The 12529-nt window shown below is 37.5% G+C and overlaps 1 long non-coding RNA gene across 1 annotated transcript in view; it reads right to left on the bottom strand.

Annotated features, from left to right (window-relative positions):
- LOC114363211 (uncharacterized) overlaps positions 1-12243 on the bottom strand; it is a 35576-nt gene extending 23333 nt beyond the window's left edge. Inside the window, exon 1 of the long non-coding RNA XR_003656758.1 lies at positions 12203-12243. This is a non-coding gene — a long non-coding RNA (uncharacterized LOC114363211). The remainder of the gene's footprint in view (positions 1-12202) is intronic.
- Between the last annotated feature and the right edge of the window lie 286 nt (positions 12244-12529).

Genomic DNA, 12529 nt, shown 5'->3' with positions numbered 1-12529 from the left:
AGTTCTCAGTGTCTCCATCGAGGTACTCTCCGTGTATGGTGAGACACCTTCTTGCTGAAATAAAGTTACGTAATTGACCGGGATGCAGTTTAGTTGTGGTATCAGACATTCATTGATCATTCGATAATACATTTCAAATACTTATTGCTTAACTGCGAACGCTCTGTATAGGCTACCGACCAGTGACTCATGGCGTATTTCAAATCCGCATTAGACTCTATTTTGAAACAATTAAACTTAATGAAAACTCTTTGGTTTTATTTGTATTCAATTTTGAACTTGGAAAATTCTCGCTGGACACCATTTAAAACGTAACCTCACTTCACAACTTCAAAAGAGCGTGACAATACCGCGTACGTTCAAGTCAGATTGGAACCATGAGTGCACCAGATTCACTCCCGAAGATATCGGAACGATAAACGTCACCATCTTATTCACGTATTTCTGATATTCGGTTTGGCCGAAGCTTCGGCTGGTTTTTGGCCGAAAACGAAAATATGGCCGAATGTCCATTTTTTGGCCGAAAATGGCCGAAAACGAAAACGAAAACGAATATTCGGTCGGTCACTATTGATAAGTAGGTACTAAATTGATTACTGGGTATCTAAAAACATTTAGTACAATCGATGACCAAAAAATCCAAACAACAGCTTCCTGATAGCAATCAACAATTTATTTCTACATCGCAATTATTTTTTTGTTGAATTTAGCTCTAATAATGTTTATGATTATGACACATCATTGAGGAAAAACGTTGATAAAAAACACCATTCATCCGTGATATCGATAACGGACGGTGGTCGATAGTGCAACGGCTGACCCTGAGGTGAGGTCACACTGCTCCTTACGAGAGAAGCACAGCCACCGAACTGGGGTTAAAAAATAAAACGTGAATAATTATTACCTATTATTACCTATCTATACTTCTATACTAATATTATAAAGCTGAAGTTGTGGAGTATGACGCTCAACCACCATAAGGAGCTATGGTGTTAGTGCATCTAATTTGCACAGTCTTGGTTTGTCTATATATACTGGGCAGGGTAAAAAACTTCGTCACCGCGATGCAGGATTGTATGCGCGATGGAGTTTGCCATAGTAAGATTGTAACAGCGCCATCTGTTGGTACGGTTTGTAGTGGCGCAATTTATTAATCACAGTTTGTTTATTTGGTTGAACGCGCTAATCTCAGGAACTACTAGACCAATTTGAAAAATTCTTTTTGTGTTGGATAGTCCGTTAATCCCTGAAGGCTTTAGGCTATATTATATATCATCACGCTAAGACCACTAGGAGCGGAGCACCAATGAAGAATGTTTCAAATCAGTGTTTTTTTTCCTTTTGAGAGCTGACGCTGCGTAAACGGTTAAAGTTTCGCATAAATTATGTATGATAGGATTTTCCCCTTTAAAAGTTCTACAAAAAAGTCCGCAACAGCATATGTCTATCTTTTATGGTTGGCTCACTGTCATGCTAAGACCACTAGGAGCGGAGCACCAATGAAGAATGTTTCAAATCAGTGTTTTTTTTCCTTTTGAGAGCTGACGCTGCGTAAACGGTTAAAGTTTCGCATAAATTATGTATGATAGGATTTTCCCCTTTAAAAGTTCTACAAAAAAGTCCGCGACAGCATATGTCTATCTTTTATGGTTGGCTCACTGTAACCTTTTTGTCTGGATGTCTGGATGTTTGTTCCTCTTTCACGCAAAAACTAATAAACGGACTTTGTTGAAACTTTACAGTATTATTATTTATAACCCAGGCTAACATATAGGCTACAATTTATGACGATATGTGACAAAGTAAATTTCAATAAATAGTTATGAGGTGAGAAATATCTTTAAAAACGCCATCTATCGACGTGCTTTTGACGGTCGTAAACTTTCATGAGAGCGAAGCCGTGAAACGTATCATTAGTCCTAATTAGGAACTAAATATTACATTTATAGAACTGTTCATAATATTTAAAATTTAGTCAATAATAAAGATATTTTATGTAATTGAATAATTCACTGTGTTTAAACGAGCAAATCAAAGTCTAAATTAGTGACCGCCATCTATCGACGTGCTTTTGACGGTCGTTAACATTCATGAGAGCTAAGCCGTGAAAAGTATCATTAAAAATTTATGTAATTGAATCATTCACTGTGTTTAAACGATCAAATAGTATTCAAACATTTAGATAATAACGTTAAAAACCATTTAAAAATCCTATGAGAACTTATTCGACTTCTACTCGGACAAAGTCGCGGGCAAAAGCTATTTGTAAAATCATCATCATCATCATCATCATTTCAGCCATAGGACGTCCACTGCTGTACCTCTAGTACGAAAAACTTTCGAGTTCGTTTCGTTTGCGTATTCAAAGTGTCATCGAAAAATTTTGTATGAAAAATTAAACAGCGCCCCCTATATTATAGCCGCCCTAGGGGGCGCTGTTTAATTTTTCATACAAAATTTTTCGATGACACTTTGAATACGCAAACGAAACGAACTCGAAAGTTTTTCGTACTAGAGGTACTGAACATAGGCCTTTGTAAAATAATTAGACTAAATTATTAAAAGTGCCTACCCAAAGTCATTAGTCCACGCGGACGAAGTCGCGGGCACAGCTAGTAAAAATATAAAATACATCGCTGAATAACAAATGCCTTATACTAATTGGACACATTCAGTCACAAATGCACCCCACTCGAAATAAACTCAAATAAACTGCACAAACACGCGCATCATTACCTTACTTCTTAAATTGAATAAACTCAGGCCCTTTCATGGCGCTGCATCCTGAAACCATCCTTATTTGATGCAGACAAGCTTCACAATTGCGTGAAGTTTGAAATAGCAGGTGTTTTCAGTACCCTTTCTAGAGATGCCATCAAGGGTAATAGAGGAACCATCTGCTTTAAACTCGACGCCAAATATCAAGTGGGTTAAGAGCTGGGTATTTCATATTTTCTTTTAGTATTATGCAAAATATTTTAAAAGATAACTTTGTGGCGTTCTTGTAGAAACATGACCTTGCTTGTCGTGAATGACGGTAGAAGACTATCGCCCATCTCTTGGGAAAGATATTTTTCCAACCTAGCAAATAAAGTAGCTTTATCACTTGGTTGGCTTTGGATGAAGTCTGGTTCAGAGATTTGAGTAACTATGAAAGAAAATAAAAACTATTTTCAACAGAAAATAAAACAATAATAATGATTAAATACACTCAATACCTGAAAAGATAATAAATAAACTAAGTAGGTACAGAGGCAAAACAGAAATACTAATCTGTGAAGTCAAAGTCAAAATAAGTAAGATATTTTCTACAACTTTTAGGATAATCTTACAAAAGCTATGTCAATATAACGAACGTATTTTCAAACCATGTAAGACACGAAAAAATTTATGTTACATTGGCTTTAAAGTCCCCAGAATACTCGTACTGAAAAATTGCAAAGTTGGGAGATAAGTAGAGTCGCGAAATGATGCAAGTTCTCAAGTTATAAGTTCGAGATCTCACAAAGATATGTTCACGGCACTCACCCGAGTAGTTTTTGATCAGAGATTGTCAAAGTTCACTCGATATCGTAAGTCTTGATCGTAAGTACCTATTGTGGTGAAATTTTATGTAGAAAATACGAACTTAGAGACCCTGATATCTGACAGATTACGTATTTATTCGTCTCACTGAAACAAATAACAACATCATTATGCATATCAATGTTTGGCTACAATATGTATACAACATCCAAAACAGCCTTATTTCCCTGCCATAAAATTGCACCATATCGCATTTCAGGCCGAAAAACACCACTAAAATAAATAACAACGCAAAACGATTCACGCAAAACGCGCAATGGCCGAAAATTGAAACCAAAATGGCGGCCAAATTGCAGTTCAGCCGAGTACCACTCGACAAGCACGAGGGTAGTTTCATTTCATAACGATTCAAACGAGGGCTACGGCGGTCATTCTATACCGATTTTGGACAAGGGCTACTTGATGTTATGTTTTTGCAGCTTGTTTTATTGAATTGTTCAGACAATAACAGCGAACGGGTTTAAACTGAGTTACAATTTGATTAGTTTAGTTGATAGGTACTTGATAAGTAAATTGATTTGGTTTGTCGAACTCTTTGTTTTTGGTGTTCTTTGATATTCCTGCAAGCGTAAGTGGTAAACTAAACTGATTGGTTCTCAACACAATCTCCTGGAAGAGTGTTATATGAAAGTAGTAAACAAAAGGTCGCATAAGTAGATGTGTTTTTTTTTTTCAAAAACTTTTGAAGTTGTAGATTCATTCCTAAACAAACCGTTACATTTGTTAAAGCAATCTTGTCCACGAAACACCGCTCTAAAAAGTGTACACACATTCTCAATCCATGTTATTTGGGATTAAGTGTAAAATAAGCTTCAAACAACGCTTATTAAAGTCGCCTGGCTCCCGAACTATATAGTCCAGGCGACTCAATTACCACGGCAGCAAAACCGCGCAGTTTGCGAACTCACTTCGACAGACAGGACAATACCCACCTAGGGTTGCCAATTTGCGGAATATGTCTAGTTAACAGAAACCATTGTATTTTTTGCTATTAAAGCAAAAGTAGAAGAAGGAAGAAGAGGACTGCTGAATATACGGATTAGTTACTACGTCGATTTGAAGACAGCACATTTATTTTACCTTTTTTGTAAATAAATGAAAATGCAGGTCTGCCGATGACAGGTAGGTAGAAAAAATTGTACTCTAGGTATGCAGTAAATATTACTGGTAGGTTGGGTTGTGTCTAAGATTCTTCAAGTAGAACTGTGGTTGGCCTCTTTTGTTTTGAATATAAAAATATCAATATTTAATTTTAGCCTTATTAAGCTCTGACCCCTGACTGCACTAAAGTTAGCTCCAAAGATTAATAGTCAAATAATATCAAGAGCGCCGACAACCCTGCACCGAAACTTTCGCAGCAAATTAACACCTGCACCTTTGGCACAAGGTCGTTAATCGCTTGCCGGCGCCATTAGCGTGACGTCATTAAAACAGTTTGCGCTGCGCTCAGGGCCTAACTTCGTAATATCGTTGTTGGCACAATGCTGTTGCTGCCGCGAGCCGTTTTATTACCTATAGCAAAGTTAACACAGAACAGGCATTGATAAACAAACTATTAAGTGTAGCCGAAAATAATGGATGGAATTGGCACAAACTCTATAAATGAATCGTTAACAAAATGTCTCCTCTTCGTTGAATATCTATTTATTTACTTTACATATTCCAACAGTATACCGTCTCGGCTGTATGTCGAGGAGATATTATGATCAATATCATAATACACAAAGTGTTTACAAGGCTTAACTATACAGATGAAATATCAGAATATATTACTACGCAGAATCACAATGCTAATTAAATTATTATATCAACTCCTTTGCACAGGCTTCGAGTGTAATTAATGCCTTAATTAATCTCAATAGACATCTACCATATTTTAGAACGAATAATGAAACGACTTCTTGCGTCAAAAAATATGAATAGAAAGCCTCAAGTATTTGATGGGGTCACTACTATGCTCACACGCTTAGCCCAGGCGCAGACCACCGATTTTTAGTTGGCCGATAGTTTAGTTGGCCGACAGTTAATGTATGGAAGTACATTACACCGATTTCGATTTCATACAAATTAGAATCGGGCCCACTTATCGGTCGACAAAAAGTCGGTGGTCTGCGCCTAGGCTTACAGCAGTAGTTTTCTTCTCAAACAACATGCTCACGTCGCGCCACAGTCACGTCAGCTGTGTGCTACGCTTTAGGCTGTTTAGTTTACTGCCGCACATAATAATGCACTCGGTGTACTTTACAACTAGTCCGCGCTAGACAAGTGGTCCGGAAGCGTCGAGCAGCAGTAGTTGTGCCACTAGTTCGCAACTCGTGCACTAGTTCGCAAGTTCTAGTTTTATTTCTGCCGCGGATGTGTGGCTTGTTTGTTAGCTGCTTTAACAAGCATTCTTTTGGTAACGCGAGCAAAAAATGGCAAAGTTAAATCCCTCTCAATCCGGGTCTCCTAGTTAGTACAACTTAGAAGCGAGCTTTTTAAATCGGCGCACCTCTAGCTTCCGTAAGTAACTTTAAAATGATAGTTTTTCCTTTTCTGTAGCGTGGTTTTTAATAACTGAGTAAGCACTCTAATTTTATGACTGCCGTAAGTAGGTGATCAAGAGCCAGTCAGATCACTAACTACTTGTAAGTTGCGATTTTCATCTCACACTGATATCGATAAAATAACGAACATTACAAACACTACAACGTAACAAACGACGAGCCGTATCAACAGATAGCCATCGACACAATGCAACGTTCGAACAATCCGCACAATAGATCTGGGATAGAAACCTGTCGAGTCTATCACTGACGACCGATGTGTAAGGAGCTTTGTTTGCAACACACTTTCAATTAAAACTGAGCCGGCGTTCTTGGGAAATGGAAAATGTGGATTCTGATGAGCTGGATACACTGAAAAATATGTAGGTAACTGCTCAGAACAAATGAGGTTTATGTAAGAACGCGCTGGATCATTTGTGGTTTGTATCCAGTTATTGACATAGTTTTAACTACTATAATTGTGTTAGTTACAACAAAAACGACTGGCATGAGGCACACACATTGCACGCAAGTACAATAAATTGATATCTTGTCATGGATACGTTCCACTATTCGCTACGACACGGCCCCTTTGTAAACACTATCCAATAGAGCTTGCATTCTGTTGATAGTTCAACTTCCTAATCGCTGCACCATAGAACCCAAACAAGCATTGCATTATTCCATCACTTTGCCACACACACTTGATACCCTTTGTGTGCAATCAATTCAACAACAAAGACTTATCCCGAAACAATAATGGCTGCATGTGAACTGTAACACTAAGTTTAATGGAGTTTCCTAATGGGTGTAACCATCTGGAATCTGGAACTTACACTATCCCTCGTAGTGCCAGCGGAATTAGTATCCAAGCACTCTGGCGCCCCGCCAGGAGTCGAAGCCGCGCCCTTAGGTATCCAGGCCGTTGTTCGAGTAATTACATGTGTTTTACAGTAATTACTATGGGTTGGCCGTTTAAGAACCAAAAGTACAAATTAGCAACTGAAAGTCTGGAGATGTGAATGAGCCTTCAATAAGGGTCTGAAACAACTTAATGTGCCGTTTACAAGATGACACACAAGCATGGAATCCTATTTCCTTTTCAGACAATCAGATTGTCGATATCGATATAGAAATCGCAAAAACCTTATAAAGGACTTGAGATAGAACCTTTGAAGAGGCATCTTAAAATACAGCGATGTCCAGCGATAGACGATGAGACTCACTTGATTGATTACAACAGTGTATGAATTAAATAACAAGCCGTCCGGCAACCCTTAGTAGTCCTTGCCACAGCTTTTTGAACCTTCATCCATCAACTTACGGGCCATTACACTAGTCTGAAAACCTTGATATACAGTTTTGGACCTTCTGCCATTGACGTGAAGGCCGTTATGGCTTGTCACGCTGCGGAGATAGGAAGCGCACCGCCGGTTCCGGGCCGGATTCGGCCGCTCGTCTTGGTACACACCACAACTCGTGTACGTACAGTCACGGCAAGTGAATTTTCTTTGTAACCGTACTGATATTGTAACATAGAGCTCATAATTTAACAGCTATTATCCTGTGGAAAAATCTAGACATTTCATTACAATAGATAGAAGAGAATTTGTAATAATTTATAAGGTAAGATCAAGGCTTTTAATATTGTAGCCACAGGAAAACGAGCTTAGAAGAAATTAAACTATGAAGATACATTTTGACTTATATTCACAGAATTTCAATGCCTAAAAAGCACTTTTTCATTCATAGCATGTTTTGAGCTCAATGAATATACATATTAGGCCTTTCATAAAACTTGAAATACTCATTTCAAACTCGTTAATATTTTGTTGAAATAAATAAATACAGCATTTATTATGAAATGCATTCATTCCAATTTTCTTATTACAATAACTATACGAATACAAAGTTATTTAATATAAAAACTTCGTGCATATTCCATACACTACCTGCGAGTTATAAGTTTTAACTCGAAAAGTTTGGTTATGCACCCCGCGGGAACAGACACGGCGACAAGTACGCTTTGAGCGTTATCTCTGGGGCGAAGGGTGCCAAGACTTGGCTAAACTTTGTCTGAACCTTGACGGGGCAAAACTATAATTGATGGTTACGATATTGCCCGTATGAGAAATGTATTATTCAGATGACAGCGTGATAATTCTTAGGTACGACTTGTGAATGGATACAATCAACTGTAAAAATAAGATTTTGGAGTTGAAAATCATTAATGGTTGTGAATTAAGTTGCCAAGAATATCGTCATAGCTAGGCTTGTATTGATGACCCACGCTGAACTTTCCCACCAAACTCAATGACAGGGGGGCGCTACCATCGTTCAACTATATGGTTTCCAACATGGCAAAAATCGGAACCAGCGATCCGGTATTGACGGTGGCGCCCCACTGTCAATGTCATGGATAGGACAGTTCAGTATTTTGGAACTATACGAAGTTATAATGAGAGAAGCGACAGCATTTAGGTTTCTACATTTCTTACTAAATTGACTCGGTGAGAAAAACCGATCAAAGAAAGGCTTATCAAGTTAGTACAGTTTGTAAAGATTTCTAAAACACAAATTAATTAAACCGCAGATCATTTACAAACCCGTTAAAACGTCCCTTACAACGAAATACTGCTGGGAAGAGAATCCGGGATAAATGGACCAGGACAGCTGTAGCTCGACTGATCAATCAAGCCCAATCCGCCCGCCCATCCATCAAGTAACAAACCCTGCATTATTGTTGAACAACAGACTCCAAATTCACTCAACACGGTTACAGAACAATGAACTGTATTCGGTAAGTGTAACGTTTAATTTGGGTCGGGACGGCGGATTCGTTAAGGACTGTATCGCTTGATCCGCTGGGAGTTGAGAGGTGAGTTGGCAAATTAACAGCTACGGTGGAAATATTAATAACAGGGATTAGTGGCGTTTAATAAAGATAGTATTTAATTGTTTAGGGAGATAGTAAGTATATTCTAGTAGGTAAGAGTTTTCCTTTTATAATGCTGCATAAGTCTATTAAACTTCTTGCTAAATGTTTATTGCTATACATATATTTAACCTAAGTACCTAGTAGTAACTAAGAATATCATTTATAGTAACAATCAATAAACATCATTAAGATTATTTTAGGAAAGTTGATTAAGATAACATTGTTTCAAAAACTTAACAGTGGTAGGGTTAATACTGGGACGTGTAAAAGTGCTTTTTTTAAGCCTATTTACAGAAATAAATGAGTTTTATGAGTTTTTAGTTTATTAACATTTTCCAATGCTAAAACCTAAGGCTAAAACATATTTCGCGGTTTACTTGGCTTATTAATTCATGAGCTCCGTCCGAAAATATTTCCCTTGTTATTTCTTCTGATAGCGTAAAGAAACTGATAAGGCTTCCTTTTCCGAGAAGTGGGAAATGGGAAGGGCCCAATATCCGACAATCGGTTCCTTATTTAGAGCGGGGACTCCCCCGGCATTCATTTTGAAGTTTGTAAACAATACGCGGCAGTGTTCAATTCATGTAATGTAAGACTGTGTCTTCATTTTAAGCGGACACGACATATTTTTTTGTATCTACGAGTATGTATTGTTGATAGAAGTCTTTTACAGAACATTAAACTTTTCAATAAATTGCCACAAACTGTTGTAGAATTGCCCATTCATAAATTTAAAGCACATATCAAAAGCACCTTAATGAAAAAGGGCTACTATAAAGTTGATGATTATATAAAAGATAAAAATGTTTGGAATGTTTAACTACCTAGCTCGCATCAATACTTATGACTATAATTTGTATATTTTAAAGACTGTAAACCCTTGAAAAGGAGGCTGACAATAGTGACTGAGTTTCTTGCGCTGCTTCTTCTCAGCACTGGCCCATTTATTGTCCCGAATCAGTGGCAGGGTTAATATTGGGACAAGTAAAAGTGCTTTTTAAAAGCCTATTTTTGCAAAAATATATGAATTTTATGAATTTTATTTTATGAACACATTATGCATACATTAGGTACATTAAATACTTCTACTCAGTAAGATTCAAGCTTAAAAATTTAAGGGACCCTAAAGAAAGTTCACTTTATCTCTCAGTTTTATTGTTAGTTTTCCTGCCCTGAAATATCGAACTTTCTTACCACTAGATTACGAAGCCGTACAGTTATTAATTAACATGCTTTAATGTTAATTAATAACTGTACGTCTTCGCACTATTGGTAGTAGAATTTTCTTAATCATTTTCATTTTCCCCGCTGTGCTTGGGGCGCAAGCTTTTAACTTTTTTACGCTTTTTATTAACTTACACAGCCTTTGAAGCTTTTTAGCGCTGGAAAGTTGTTGCGGTGAATGCATAAAGCGTATGCAAAGTTTTATGACTCAAGCTCTCGTATTTTTAGTATGCTCAATCATAAACTATTTCTATGTTACGATAACATTAAGTGCCCCTAAGAAATTGTTCATGTATTTTTATTTTAAAATTACCATTACAATCACTTCATTGAATTGAACAGTTTTAGAAGTAATGTTTTAATTACTACTCGTACTCAATTTTAATTTTACGATACGCCTAAACACACATATAATTTCTTGTTGTTTTTAATCTTTATCCAAACGCCTAGTTCAAAAAGTTTGACAGTCGACTTGGGAGTTCTGAGTTTAATTTTCAAGTGCAAATTGTGATGTATTTCATGAACTTTACAGATCCTCATTACTAGAACACCTTGTATGGAGAAAGGCAAGGTCAAGCTAGAAGAACCCTCTTTACCCCCTGAAGGCAGCTCGCAGCTACGAGTAGAATCAGTTCTATTGTAATCAAGGCGTTGATTGATTGAGGGCAAGTATATTAAACGATGTGAGAACGGTGTGTTGGTGAGGCAGTTACGTAGGTGTTAGAAACTTTAACAAAGGATTAAGGCATTTACTTTGATTTAAACGATTATGAAGTTAGAACCTATTTATTATACGACAGCAAGTACTTATCTGTACATAATACACACATGTAATGATGTCTGTTTATTTATTATCATCGTTAGAAACCAATTGCGAAACCAATTGTTGGGTATGGAGATAAATTGGACTTGGTGAAAAAGTAGATTTTATTGCAAAAAAGGTAAATGGGTATAATAAAGGATAACAGGTTGTGCGGGGATTCTTTCGTTACTCGAATTATGGATATGGAATTAAAATTATTGCTTTTTTAAAGATATTTTTAAGACCAAAGCAAATACTTATAGATCGAAACCATCTCGGGCGAAGCTGCGAACAACTAATATCTACTTTATAAACTTTCTCCCACCTCTTTTGTAGTATATCATCCGCGGAGAAGCGCTTTTGAGGAAAATGTTGGAAAGATCCATGAATATCGTTTACAAATCAGGGTTCGGTATATTTTATTTATGGCTCTCTCGGCCTCAGTTGCTTGACTCACAAAAGGGCAAAGGATAGGGTTCGTTCTTCCCTAGGGTTGTATTTTCATCTAGTTATTATTTGAAGTTTTGATTAAATCAATATGAAATGCACACGTCTAATATTGGACCGAAAAGCTCAAAGAGCTTTCAATAACTGAACAACATGCTTCTCCTCTGTAACATAAAAAATCAAATCTCGAAGTCATCTATATTTAAAAAAGCTAAAGGTCACGGACTGACTGACTGACTCACTCACTCATCACGAGATCTCAGATACTACAAGTGCCAGGAGTCTCTAGCATGGGGTTCCTTTTAGAACGTAGTGGCTCACTAAGAACGGATGTTACGAAACTCCACCCCTAAGAGGGTAAAACGGGAACCACGCGTAAAAAGTCGCGGGCGGCCGCTAGTAAAGAATAAATCTTATGCAAATAATCTCAAAAGTGAAACTGTTCCAAGCCCACCTGTTCATTCTCAAACCGTCGATATTACGTCATCGTAAAGTTCCACAAACGCCCCATTGTGCAATACCCCGTAAGTCAAACCATAAAACCATGCACCTGATTTACCCCTCCCATGGCACGGCCGGGTCGGAACCCGCACTGGCACTGCGCCAACCACCGCTCCGCATAACTGAGCGGTTGCTCGCATAATAAAACGGTTACAAGCCAAAAATAGACTGGCAACTTACTGGCAATTGCAGTTCTGGTTGCAAATGGTGTAATGTACCTGGAATATAAAGAAATTGAGTCACAACAATGTTTGAGCGACAGGATAGCGGTGAACATAAAATTCTGTATCGGTGTTATTTTATTGCGAAACCAGTCGCTTTTCGGCTGAGAGTTATTCTGTTTTAGATAAAAAGATAATATCACAAATCAGTAAATACTCGTAACTAATTTCTCTTTTATATTTGTATTAGGTATCTGTCGACCTCGAAACGTTTTTACGACTAAATGGTCCCATCCCATCCCAAAAGTTAAACAATGCGCCATATATTTTATCACCGGCTTTATTT

Source organism: Ostrinia furnacalis, unplaced genomic scaffold (genome assembly GCF_004193835.3).
Source record: "Ostrinia furnacalis isolate ACB-3 unplaced genomic scaffold, ASM419383v2 OfSCF7018, whole genome shotgun sequence".
Lineage (NCBI taxonomy): Eukaryota > Metazoa > Arthropoda > Insecta > Lepidoptera > Crambidae > Ostrinia > Ostrinia furnacalis.
This window is presented reverse-complemented; position numbering and strand designations above follow the sequence as displayed.